The sequence below is a fragment of the Panthera leo genome, chromosome F2, assembly GCF_018350215.1.
Source record: "Panthera leo isolate Ple1 chromosome F2, P.leo_Ple1_pat1.1, whole genome shotgun sequence".
In the NCBI taxonomy this organism is placed as follows: domain Eukaryota; kingdom Metazoa; phylum Chordata; class Mammalia; order Carnivora; family Felidae; genus Panthera; species Panthera leo.
The window spans coordinates 56101614-56111883 of NC_056695.1; the positions used below are offsets into that span (position 1 = coordinate 56101614).

At 31.3% G+C, this 10270-nt stretch overlaps 1 non-coding gene across 1 annotated transcript; it reads right to left on the reverse strand.

Moving 5' to 3' along the window:
- Positions 1-1381: 1381 nt before the first annotated feature.
- On the reverse strand, positions 1382-1466 carry TRNAR-UCU. Its single transcript is given in 2 exon segments — positions 1382-1416; positions 1430-1466. It is a non-coding gene; the product is annotated as a tRNA-Arg (tRNA).
- Between the last annotated feature and the right edge of the window lie 8804 nt (positions 1467-10270).

Sequence of the window (10270 nt, forward strand, 5' to 3'; positions counted from 1 at the left end):
CACCAACATACCAATGTCAAAATAAATGTAGGACATACATTGTGGTGGTTAACTTATAAAGACTAGGATCTCTACTTTCTCTTAACGTCATGATATGCTGAGCATCTGGTGTCATAGAAAGCAACATTATGTATTATATCTCTATAATATACTGTTGAGATGACTGAAGAAAATCATCCTCTTAGAGTATAATTTTTCATGTCTGTATACTGTTTCTCCAGTAGTACTGGAAATTTTCAGTTATGGAAGGATTTTCTGATCTTGTTAAACAGATGTTAAAGAGTTATTTATTTATTTCAGTGATTTCTTATTAAACTAAAAAACTCAAAATGCATATTCTGCCTATTCATAAGTCAAATATTATAACAAAGATTCATTTTATTTCTCCAATCAGAATGTAACTATGCTCTATTTTCCATCCTCTTAACTGTTATACACGACAAGATAACATGGTGATTCATCCTAATGATATTATGATTTTGTATCATTAAACAGTCTAGAAATTTAGAAATATATGTAGAAAAATATTCTCAAACTATAACTTTATAATATGTTGGAAAATTACTGGATCTTATGGAAAAATACATCCGTTCAAATCAGAAGCTCTCCGTTTTGGCATTATTCTAATCATTTTGCTTTTCTTAATTTCAGTTCCTTTGTATAAAATTGGGATGATTTTGACCTTAATACTTTGCATATAACTGTTGTAAGGCAAATGTAGCATATGGCACAGTGTTATGCAAAACATATTATTTGTAGCCATCTATACATAATGGAGAAAGTTATTTTAAAACCATTTAAGTAATTATCAGATAATACATTTAAATATATAGCATAGTAAAATATGTTAAAATGTTATAATTTCCCAATATTGTACTTTGTTTTAATTTTTGATTTCTATAATCTGCAATTAGACTTGCAAATATACTTAGCCAACCTCTTAGGTAGAATTTAGTAGAGTCCTGTAATTTAAATAATTTTACCTTATTCTTTTTCAATACCCAAATGCTTTCACGTACAATTCTTTTATTACATTCTTATATTTTCCAGCAAATATGTACAACTCTATTTCCTTCCACATTACTCTTCTAGTATAGTTTTCTGCATTAAAGGTGTGAATCCATTTCTATTATAGATGACCACAGAAGTAGTATTTTCTATTATCCATATTTTGTATTTTATGAAAATTAACATCTGAATGTGTATTAAATGTTTCATACCTGCTTTTCATTTCTTTTTTTTAAACTTTTTAATGTTTTATTCTTGAGAGAGAGAGAGAGAGAGAGAGAGAGAGAGAGCATGAGCAATGGAGGATCAGAGAGAAAGAGAGAGAGGGACACAGAATGTGAAGCAGACTCCAGGCTCCGAGCCGTCAACACAGAGCCCGATGCGGGGCTCGAACCCACGACCTATGAGATCACGACCCGAGCAGAAGTCAGACGCTCAACCCACTGAGCCACCCAGGCGCCCCTCATTTCTATTACCGTAAAACTTATAGTTTCCCCTTTACCATTTCATTCCAATGCCATCCTTGTCATATATAGTATATGTTGGTGTAGTTTTATTTAGTGTTCGCTTCTGTAATTCATTACTTAGCAGAAAATGACATTGATCGTGTTTAAATGTAATAACAAGCCTTTCAAATAAGATATACTTTATCTGTTATAAGCATCAGTTATTTTATAAGGAGATTTATATAGACAGAGATAAATTTATATTGTATATAATCAACCTACCCATGTTCCTTTGTTTATCAGTATTTAATGCTTCCCTCTGTGTTTCTCATTTCCATTAAACCAATGGCTGAATTACATGAAACTACTTTGCTTAACTCTTCAACAATGATTGTCAAAGCTTGTAACTAAACTACTTTTGTCTCTCATAGTGTTAGACTTTCATTTTTACTTGTGTAGTTACTAATTCAGAGGAGGAGAATAAATGTACTTTAAAAAAGGAAAAACTTAGAAAATCATTTATTAATATATTTAGTTTAGCTCCATTTTCAGCAATGACTTCTCGACTCTCCCCTAAGCTGCAATGAAAACAAATACAATAATATAAAATAAAATAAATAACTATAAATTATCAGAAAATAAGCATGTATTACAATTAAGCTTTCAAATAATTCAAAGTTATTATCAGTCAATATATGTTGTCTAGTATATCTGTTTCCAAAGTATCAGCATGAATTTGTTTCATAAGCAACCACTATAAATCTAGATTAAATTAGTAAAAATTATTATGTCTTACTATTCTATGGATTTTCTGGTTGATTCATCTGGGTGGGCTGGATTAGCTGCATCTCTATGGTATAGGATGGACTAACTCACATCTCAGATCTCCACTGCAATGGCTGGGGTGGTTGCTGCTACTGAGTCCTCTCTATACATGTGGCCTCATTCTCTACAAGATAAATCCAGACTTGTTCACATGGTGGCAGAAGAGATCCAACAATCAAGAGAGGATAAACCCAATACATAAGCAGTTTTAAACCTTTGCTCATGTTAACTTTTGTTCCATTTGCTAAAGCAAGCCATATGCTGAGCCCAGAGGCCTTGTGAGCATGGATATAGGGAGGAATGGGTTATCAGGGGTCAGTACCGCAAAACTCTAGCATGCACAACAGTAAGGCAAAATTCAAACCTAAACTGAAATCACTACATTTTTATTTTTAATTTGGTCACATTGTAATATCATGATTTCTTTACATTCACGTGTCTCTTTAGATCTTCCTAAGAGATCTTTAGATCTCTTTAGATTTCAATTTTACACTTTCATCACTCTACATCAACTTATCACTTGTCCTTATACTTCAAATTATTAACCTAAATCACATCCATACAAATAACACAAATGAATGTTGAAATTGAGGTTTATATACAATTATATCAATATAATCTTATGTTTTGCTCCCACTGACAATCTATCAGAAAGAAAAAGAAACAAAAAATAAATGAAGATAGTTTGTAGCCAAGAGTAGCTTAATTAGTACAATAGTAGCTTTCAGTATCTCCTTCAATGTTTCCTTTGGTTGTGGGTATTATTTAAGAAAAGAATAGGGATGCCTGGGTGGCTCAGTAAGCTGTGTCCAACTGTGGATTTCGGCTCAAGTTGTGATCTTATAGTTTGTGGGATTGAACCCCATTTTGGTTGTCAGCACAGAGCCTTCTTGTGATTCTCTCTCTCCCTCTCTCTCTGCCCCTCCCCCGTTTGTGCATACTCTCTCTGTTTCTCTCTCTCAAAAAATAAATAAACATTAAAAAAATAAATGGGTAATTATTCTAAGAAATAATCACATTCTTTAATTTATGAAAGTTCAGTCACCCCAACATGCATGATTAAACTCTACTATAAAAATCTCATTTCGTTGAGATATGAAGGTAAATGTATAATTTATTGCTAAACCAGTAGCATATGTAGCCAATTTTTATTTTGTCTACTTTAATTCTGCTGCTTCAATTTTAATAGAACACTTAAAAATGTAAAGCTATTATTATGGATCTACTGGAATTATAGTTATGACTAATTAATGTGCTATATCATCAGAATATTGCTGGGTTTTTTTATATGTTGCATTAATACAGTAGTTTTGCAATAGCAACCCTCTGATGTATTGCCATAATATATCATCAAAGTGATATCAGAGAATTAAAGAGAATGATGGTATTTATAAGACTTTTGGGAAAAATATATAACTCTGTTAACTATTTGTAACAGAAAGAAAGAAATGGAAAAATAAGAAAAATGCACATAAATTATGTGAAGATAAAGGAGGTATAATATTATAAATCATAAAGGGAAAAGGATATTTGAGGGAATAAATATAAGAGAAAAAGAAGTAATTTTGCTCAATAGTTTTTCTAGTATTAAGTTTTGGCAGAAATCTGTAAGTAACATGAGAAAAAAAACATGGATGAGTGTGTATTTATATTGAGATATTTTATAGGTTATATGTGCGTATCTATATACCTATCTAATATAAATGATCCGAATCTTGAAATCAGTAAATTATGTTTACAAGAGATATGAAACTGATATTCTCTTCATACATTCTTTTATTCTATTATTCAGCAGTAGATTAGTATAACTTAGAAACTGTATAAAATGTATTTATTATCACATTTGTTCTATTATAATTGATGCTTATGCAGTTTCAGTTTATACCATTTTATTCTTTTAAATGTACTAATTTTTCTTGGCACAATTAAAATAAAATAAGTAATGAATACATTTTGACAAAAGCTTTATAGCTCTATGTGACAGATCTCTAAATCAATCTCGTTAACTCATCCTTGGAAGAAAGTCTTTGAGATCATAATCTTTCAATCTAGGCAAATAATATAGGCAAAGTATTTGTAATCTACTGACAGTAGCTTTAGAAGTAAGACAAGGGGTAATGTAAAATGTTCAACTCATGAACTCACTAAGACAAGGGGTAATGTAAAATATTCAACATGAACTCACTAAGAATTCATTGACTCTAATGTCTTCATTCTATAGTGGATATCCCAATTCATAGATCATTTACCTTTGTTTGATTAATGAAAATGTGCTCATTGCCTGACTCTTATTATAGAGATCCAATAAGAAAACTTGTATAAATATTAATGATTGCATTTAGGCTAATCAATGGAGGCAGTCCAACATTATGTATCTCAACAGTATAAGCAAAATATAAAGTGTTACTTTGGTTAATGTTCATATGTAGTCTTAAAATAAGTCATATAAGCTAATTATTTATTATTATAAATTATTTTTTATGCCTTTGACATGGAATACATCTTACTGGTACTCCTTATATTTATTTTAATAAATGGTATTTCATGATGTTCAACATCTGTGTCATTCAGGAAATTTAGCTATATATATATTGCTTTGATGTAATTTATCTTACAATACTTCTGCTTCCTCCAAAAAATGTTTCCTTTATTTCTAATAAGTCTTTCAGAAAAAAATCTGAGAATGTGTATATAAATTTAGGACAAATAAATAAATATCAGGAAAAAATTTCTTAAGGAAAATTTTTTGAGCCTAAAATAAAAGGAAAAATATGTAAACTAGGAAATTTCCTCTTATAACCAAAAAACATAGAGTTCAATCACAGTGGTGGTTCCTGAACAAAAAATCTTTGAAATCACTATCATAACAAAGTTTTCACAGCATAATGTGAAAACTGTGAGGATTTTAAGATCTTTTAAATCATAGATGTTTTTTTTCTTTTGTGTCCTTGACATTTCTATTTATTGGTTTCCTTTTAGTCTTATAAGCATGCTCCTTCTTTCTTGAAACAAAACAGAATACAAATAAAATGAAACAAATTTTTAAAGTGGTGAAATTATTAGCATACTTCTCCTTCATTGCTCTCTTATCCCTCTTCTCCATTTTAAAGTCATCTACACCTTTCTACACTTTACCACTTATTCCTCACTCTTGTGCATGTGATTCAACTATTTCACAAGTCTGCAATAACATGCTTATTGCTAAGCACTTGACATGGAATTTAATGCTTATCTCATTTAGCCTTTTAATAACATTTGTCAAAGTTCTTCCTTTACAAAATAATGTTCTTGTTTTCTTCCTATACTTCTGGTTTACTTCTCTTTCTCAGACTTTTTTTTTTTTTTTTTTTTGGTGCCCATTTAAAAAATACTGATATTTATTAGAACCCCATCCTGTTTGTTTGTTTTTCCTTTCAGTACATTTATGCGCAATCTTGGCCAATTCTCTCTAAACACATTCCTGTTGGAATCCATCCATCATCTATAAGAACCCCAAATGAAGGAGTAATCCTGTAGACTTTGACAGCTGAGCTCAGAGCCCTCAGCTAACATCAAATGTAACCATGCGTGTGAATTACCTTGGACATGTAGTCTTGTAGACCCTTCATGTGAGTGCATCCTTAGCTGGCATCAAATTACAACCTCATTAAAACGCCAGGAAAGAATCTTGAATTTAAGCTGTTACCGCCACAGAACCCACTGAGTTTGGGGGCTAGGTTATATGAAGTTATATTCAACCTAAACTATCACTAAGAAAATGTTAGCATGGTCCCATATCAATACGAACCATAGATTTTATTGAGTATTGGAGAATTAGGGAGGTCAATTATTAAAGTTGTTTGCTGAATATTATTTATATAAATTTTTATTTTTAGTAGAAAAGTCCAAAATGATTGGTTGGTTCCTAACAATAATAATACATATGTGGAGTTTCTTTTAAGCACTTACTGTGGCAGATACTTTTAAAAGATTTTACTATATGTTTTAGTTATCAGAATTTCTGATTCTGTCAAATTACTATTACTGAATGTATGACTTTTCATAGTTTCTATGTTTCTCAGCTCTTTTAATGGCAATCATAGCAATGATTCACTTATATCCTAGATATATAATATATATAAAAAGGATTTTTTGAGTAATAGAGATCACAGTAACTATAACAATGTTTGATTTATATATTATTTTAATTTTGAGCAAATCTATCGTCTATCTTCATGTATTTGGGAAATTATAAATTGATAATAAAAAGCCTAACATATGGTAAGCATTCTCATATCCCTTTATAATCTTATTTATTGAAAATAGCATTGATTAAGAGTTTTAATAGCTCAATTAGAAAGCTCCAGTAGTTAATTTTTGTTTTTAACCCTTAAAACTCTCTATGTAAGGTTATAAAAAGTATTCTACAATGCCTTTTTCTAGGAAGGTAAATTCGGCAATAAAACCAAAAAAGGAATATGTTTGACAGATTTATTCTTCTTTGTTCTTTTTATATTATTTTACCAATCACTTCATAAACCTGCATCTTGTCTCATGTAATGTGTGAGTAACAATTATGGAAACCAGCTCATAAGGTACATTTTACATTGAATGGCAGCTCAGCTTTCTTCCCAGCTTTTACTGTGTTATTCTTATGAAAGCTATTCCTGGGAACACCAGGCTTGAAAGATATTGACACTGAAATTACATAAGCCAGGCTTCAGAGAAAAGTAGGCAATTTTATTTTATCACATTTTAAGTTGATGTTCTCAGTCAGAGAATCAAAGTGAAAGTAGTACATAATTTGTGTTACAGCTGTATTTATTATTCACGCATTTTTCTCCCAAGGTATTGGTTACATCCCTCATGCTAGAGTTATTTTAAAGGCAGTGAATAATTTGGAAGATACTTTATCTAGGATCCTTTCAATGTGAATATGTTTGTGTGTGTACACAAATACAGTCCCTCAAGTAATATGGTAACTCTTTTAATACATACTTGATACCAAAATAAAATATATATAATAAGTGATTAAGAGTTTCTATGTTTTGAAAAGGAATAGTTATTTTTTAAAAGGGATCCCTGTTGGGGCGCCTGGGTGGCTCAGTTGGTTAAGCGTCTGACTTCGGCTCAGGTCATGATCTCAGGGTTCATGGGTTCAAGCCCCGTGTCGGGCTCTGTGCTGACAGCTCACAGCCCGGAGCCTGCTTCAGATTCTGTGTCTCCTTCTCTCTCTCTGCCCCTCCCCCGCTCACACTCTGTCTCTCTCTCTCTCTCTCTCAAAAATAAATAAATGTAAAAAAAAATATATTAAAAGGTATCCTTGTATTGATGGAACTATTCTATATTTGACTGTAGTAGTAGATACACAAACCTACACATGATAAAATTGTGTAGAAGTAAATACACATAGCCACACACAAATCAGTATAAGACTGGGAAAATCTAAATAAGATTAGTATATTGTATAAGGGTAAACTCTTGATGTGATATTGTACTGGAGTTTTGCATGAAGATACCATTGGGGGAAATTCTGTAAGGGACAGGCACTTTGCGTCTGTCTATATTATTTTTTATAATTAAATGTAAATCTATAATTATCTTTATAAAATTTTCAATTAAAAAGAAATTATTACTTTCTGTTTACAACTTGTCTTTAATTTAAGTAAAAAATGACTTGTAAAGAGAAACAACTCATGATATGCTACTGATCAGATGCTATCATCAGAACCTACCATATTTATAGCACTGTATTAGTTTTTATGAAGTTACAATAAATGCTGACTCAGCAATGTTTCTCATGAAACTATTTTTTTTTTCTCCTGACATTTCACAAACATGTATAAATTGACTAATAAGTGCCACAAATGTTGTAGGTTAACCCAGTGCTGTATACCTGGAAAAATAATATATATCCCATGCCATGCAGGACTTATAATCTAAATTTACAATGTTTAAAATATAAGTGTATGGATTAAATGTGAATGAAAGAGAGTATAATTTTCCTTCAGGTAATAGAAGAAATCTTCACAAATGACATAAAACATAAAATGCAAAGGATGGAAAAATATTTAAATATTTGTAGGAAGGAATTATTTAATAGCATACCTTAATATATTTTTCTTTTGTTACCAGAGACACCTAAAAGTGAGCGAAGGATATTATCAGGACAAAACGTGGTGATTTGACAGATTGATAGGCAAAACTTTAATACTTACTAGAGGAAGAGCGCTGGACACAAAATGCTTTTATAAGGGTACACTGAGTCTGACTAGGGGACTTATTTTTAAATCCACAATTTATATATTTATGGAGGAGAGATCATTGAGAAATAAGTAAACTGTGTAATTAATTGAGTATAAGAAGATAGTCCTTGAAAATGTTTTCTTATGTAGGTCATGCATCTCTCAGGTCTTTATGTATTAAGTCTGAATCCCAGAACTCTTTTTTTATTTTTTATTTTTTAATATGAAATTTATTGTCAAATTGGTTTCCATACAACACCCAGTGCTCATCCCAACAGGTGCCCTCCTCAATACCCATCACCCACCCTCCCCTCCCTCCCACCCACCACTCCCTCCCACCCCCCCCATCAACCCTCAGATTGTTCTCAGTTTTTAAGAGTCTCTTATGGTTTGGCTCCCTCCCTCTCTAACTTTTGTTTTCCTTCCCCTCTCCTATGGTCTTCTGTTAAGTTTCTCAGGATCCACATAAGAGTGAAAACATATGGTATCTGTCTTTCTCTGTATGACTTATTTCACTTAGCATAACACTCTCTAGTTCCATCCACATTGCTACAAAAGGCCATATTTCACTTTTTCTCATTGCCACATAGTATTCCATTGTGTATATAAACCACAGAACTCTTAAAACCAGAGTCAAGACACTAAATTGATAACACATTGTATTGGTAAAAATCAGATAAAGGGATGGTGATGCCAAGTTTCTGCTTTGAAATCTCTGAAATGTGCCACAAAATGAATCAGAGAATATAATAACAGAAATTACTTGGAAGAAGATAAGGAAGTCAAGTTTTGAATATACTGTTTGGGGCTTTATAAGATATAATAATTCTCATTTATTCAAATAACAGCTGGTTGTATGCTCTTCTCTGGATCTACTGTGTGTATCCATTCATTTACATGTTTTAAACCATTTGCATACTACCAGTCCTGTGCAAAAGTCATAAAATATTTTGTCTGTTCAATAGAGAATACTTTTTCAATTTTCTGCCAGATGACATGATCTGATTATCTTTTTCTTTTACTACATATAACTTTTTTTAGGAATTTGCTTTCTTTGTAAATTATCTTATTTACATAGAAAATATGGTTGTTACATACATTTTTAGGGATGAAAAATCCATTTTTGGTAAGGTATTCATATACCTTTCATTGTGGTAAAATACACACGGAGTTAAACATTTTGATAGTTTTACAGTGTACAATTCTATAGCATTTAGTATATTCACAATGGTATGTAATCACTACCACTTTCTAATTCTGGTACATTTTCATCATCCCAAAGGAAAGCCTATACCCACTAAATAGTAATTTCCATCCCTCCCTCCCTATAGCACCTGGCAACCAGTAACCTATTTTGTTTCCATGGATTTTTATGTCATGAAAATATGATATAAAAGTAATCATACAATATGTGCCCTTTCATATCTGGCTTTTTACATTAAGTGTAGTATTTTCAGGGATGATCTATGCTGTAGCTTATATGAGTAATTAATTTCTAATTTTGGCTGAATTCAGTTGTATGGATATAGTGCATTTTGTTTATTCATCAGTTTATAGAAACTTGAATTGACTGCAACTATTGTGACGAGTGTTGCAATGAACATTAATGTGCATATTTTGTTAGAATATCTGTCTTCAAATCTCTTGAGCATATATCTACAAATGGAATTTCTGGGTCATATGGAAATTCTGGGTATAATGTTTTATGGATTTGATGAACTGTTCTCATAGAAGCATGACCATTTCACATTTCACTAGTAATGTACA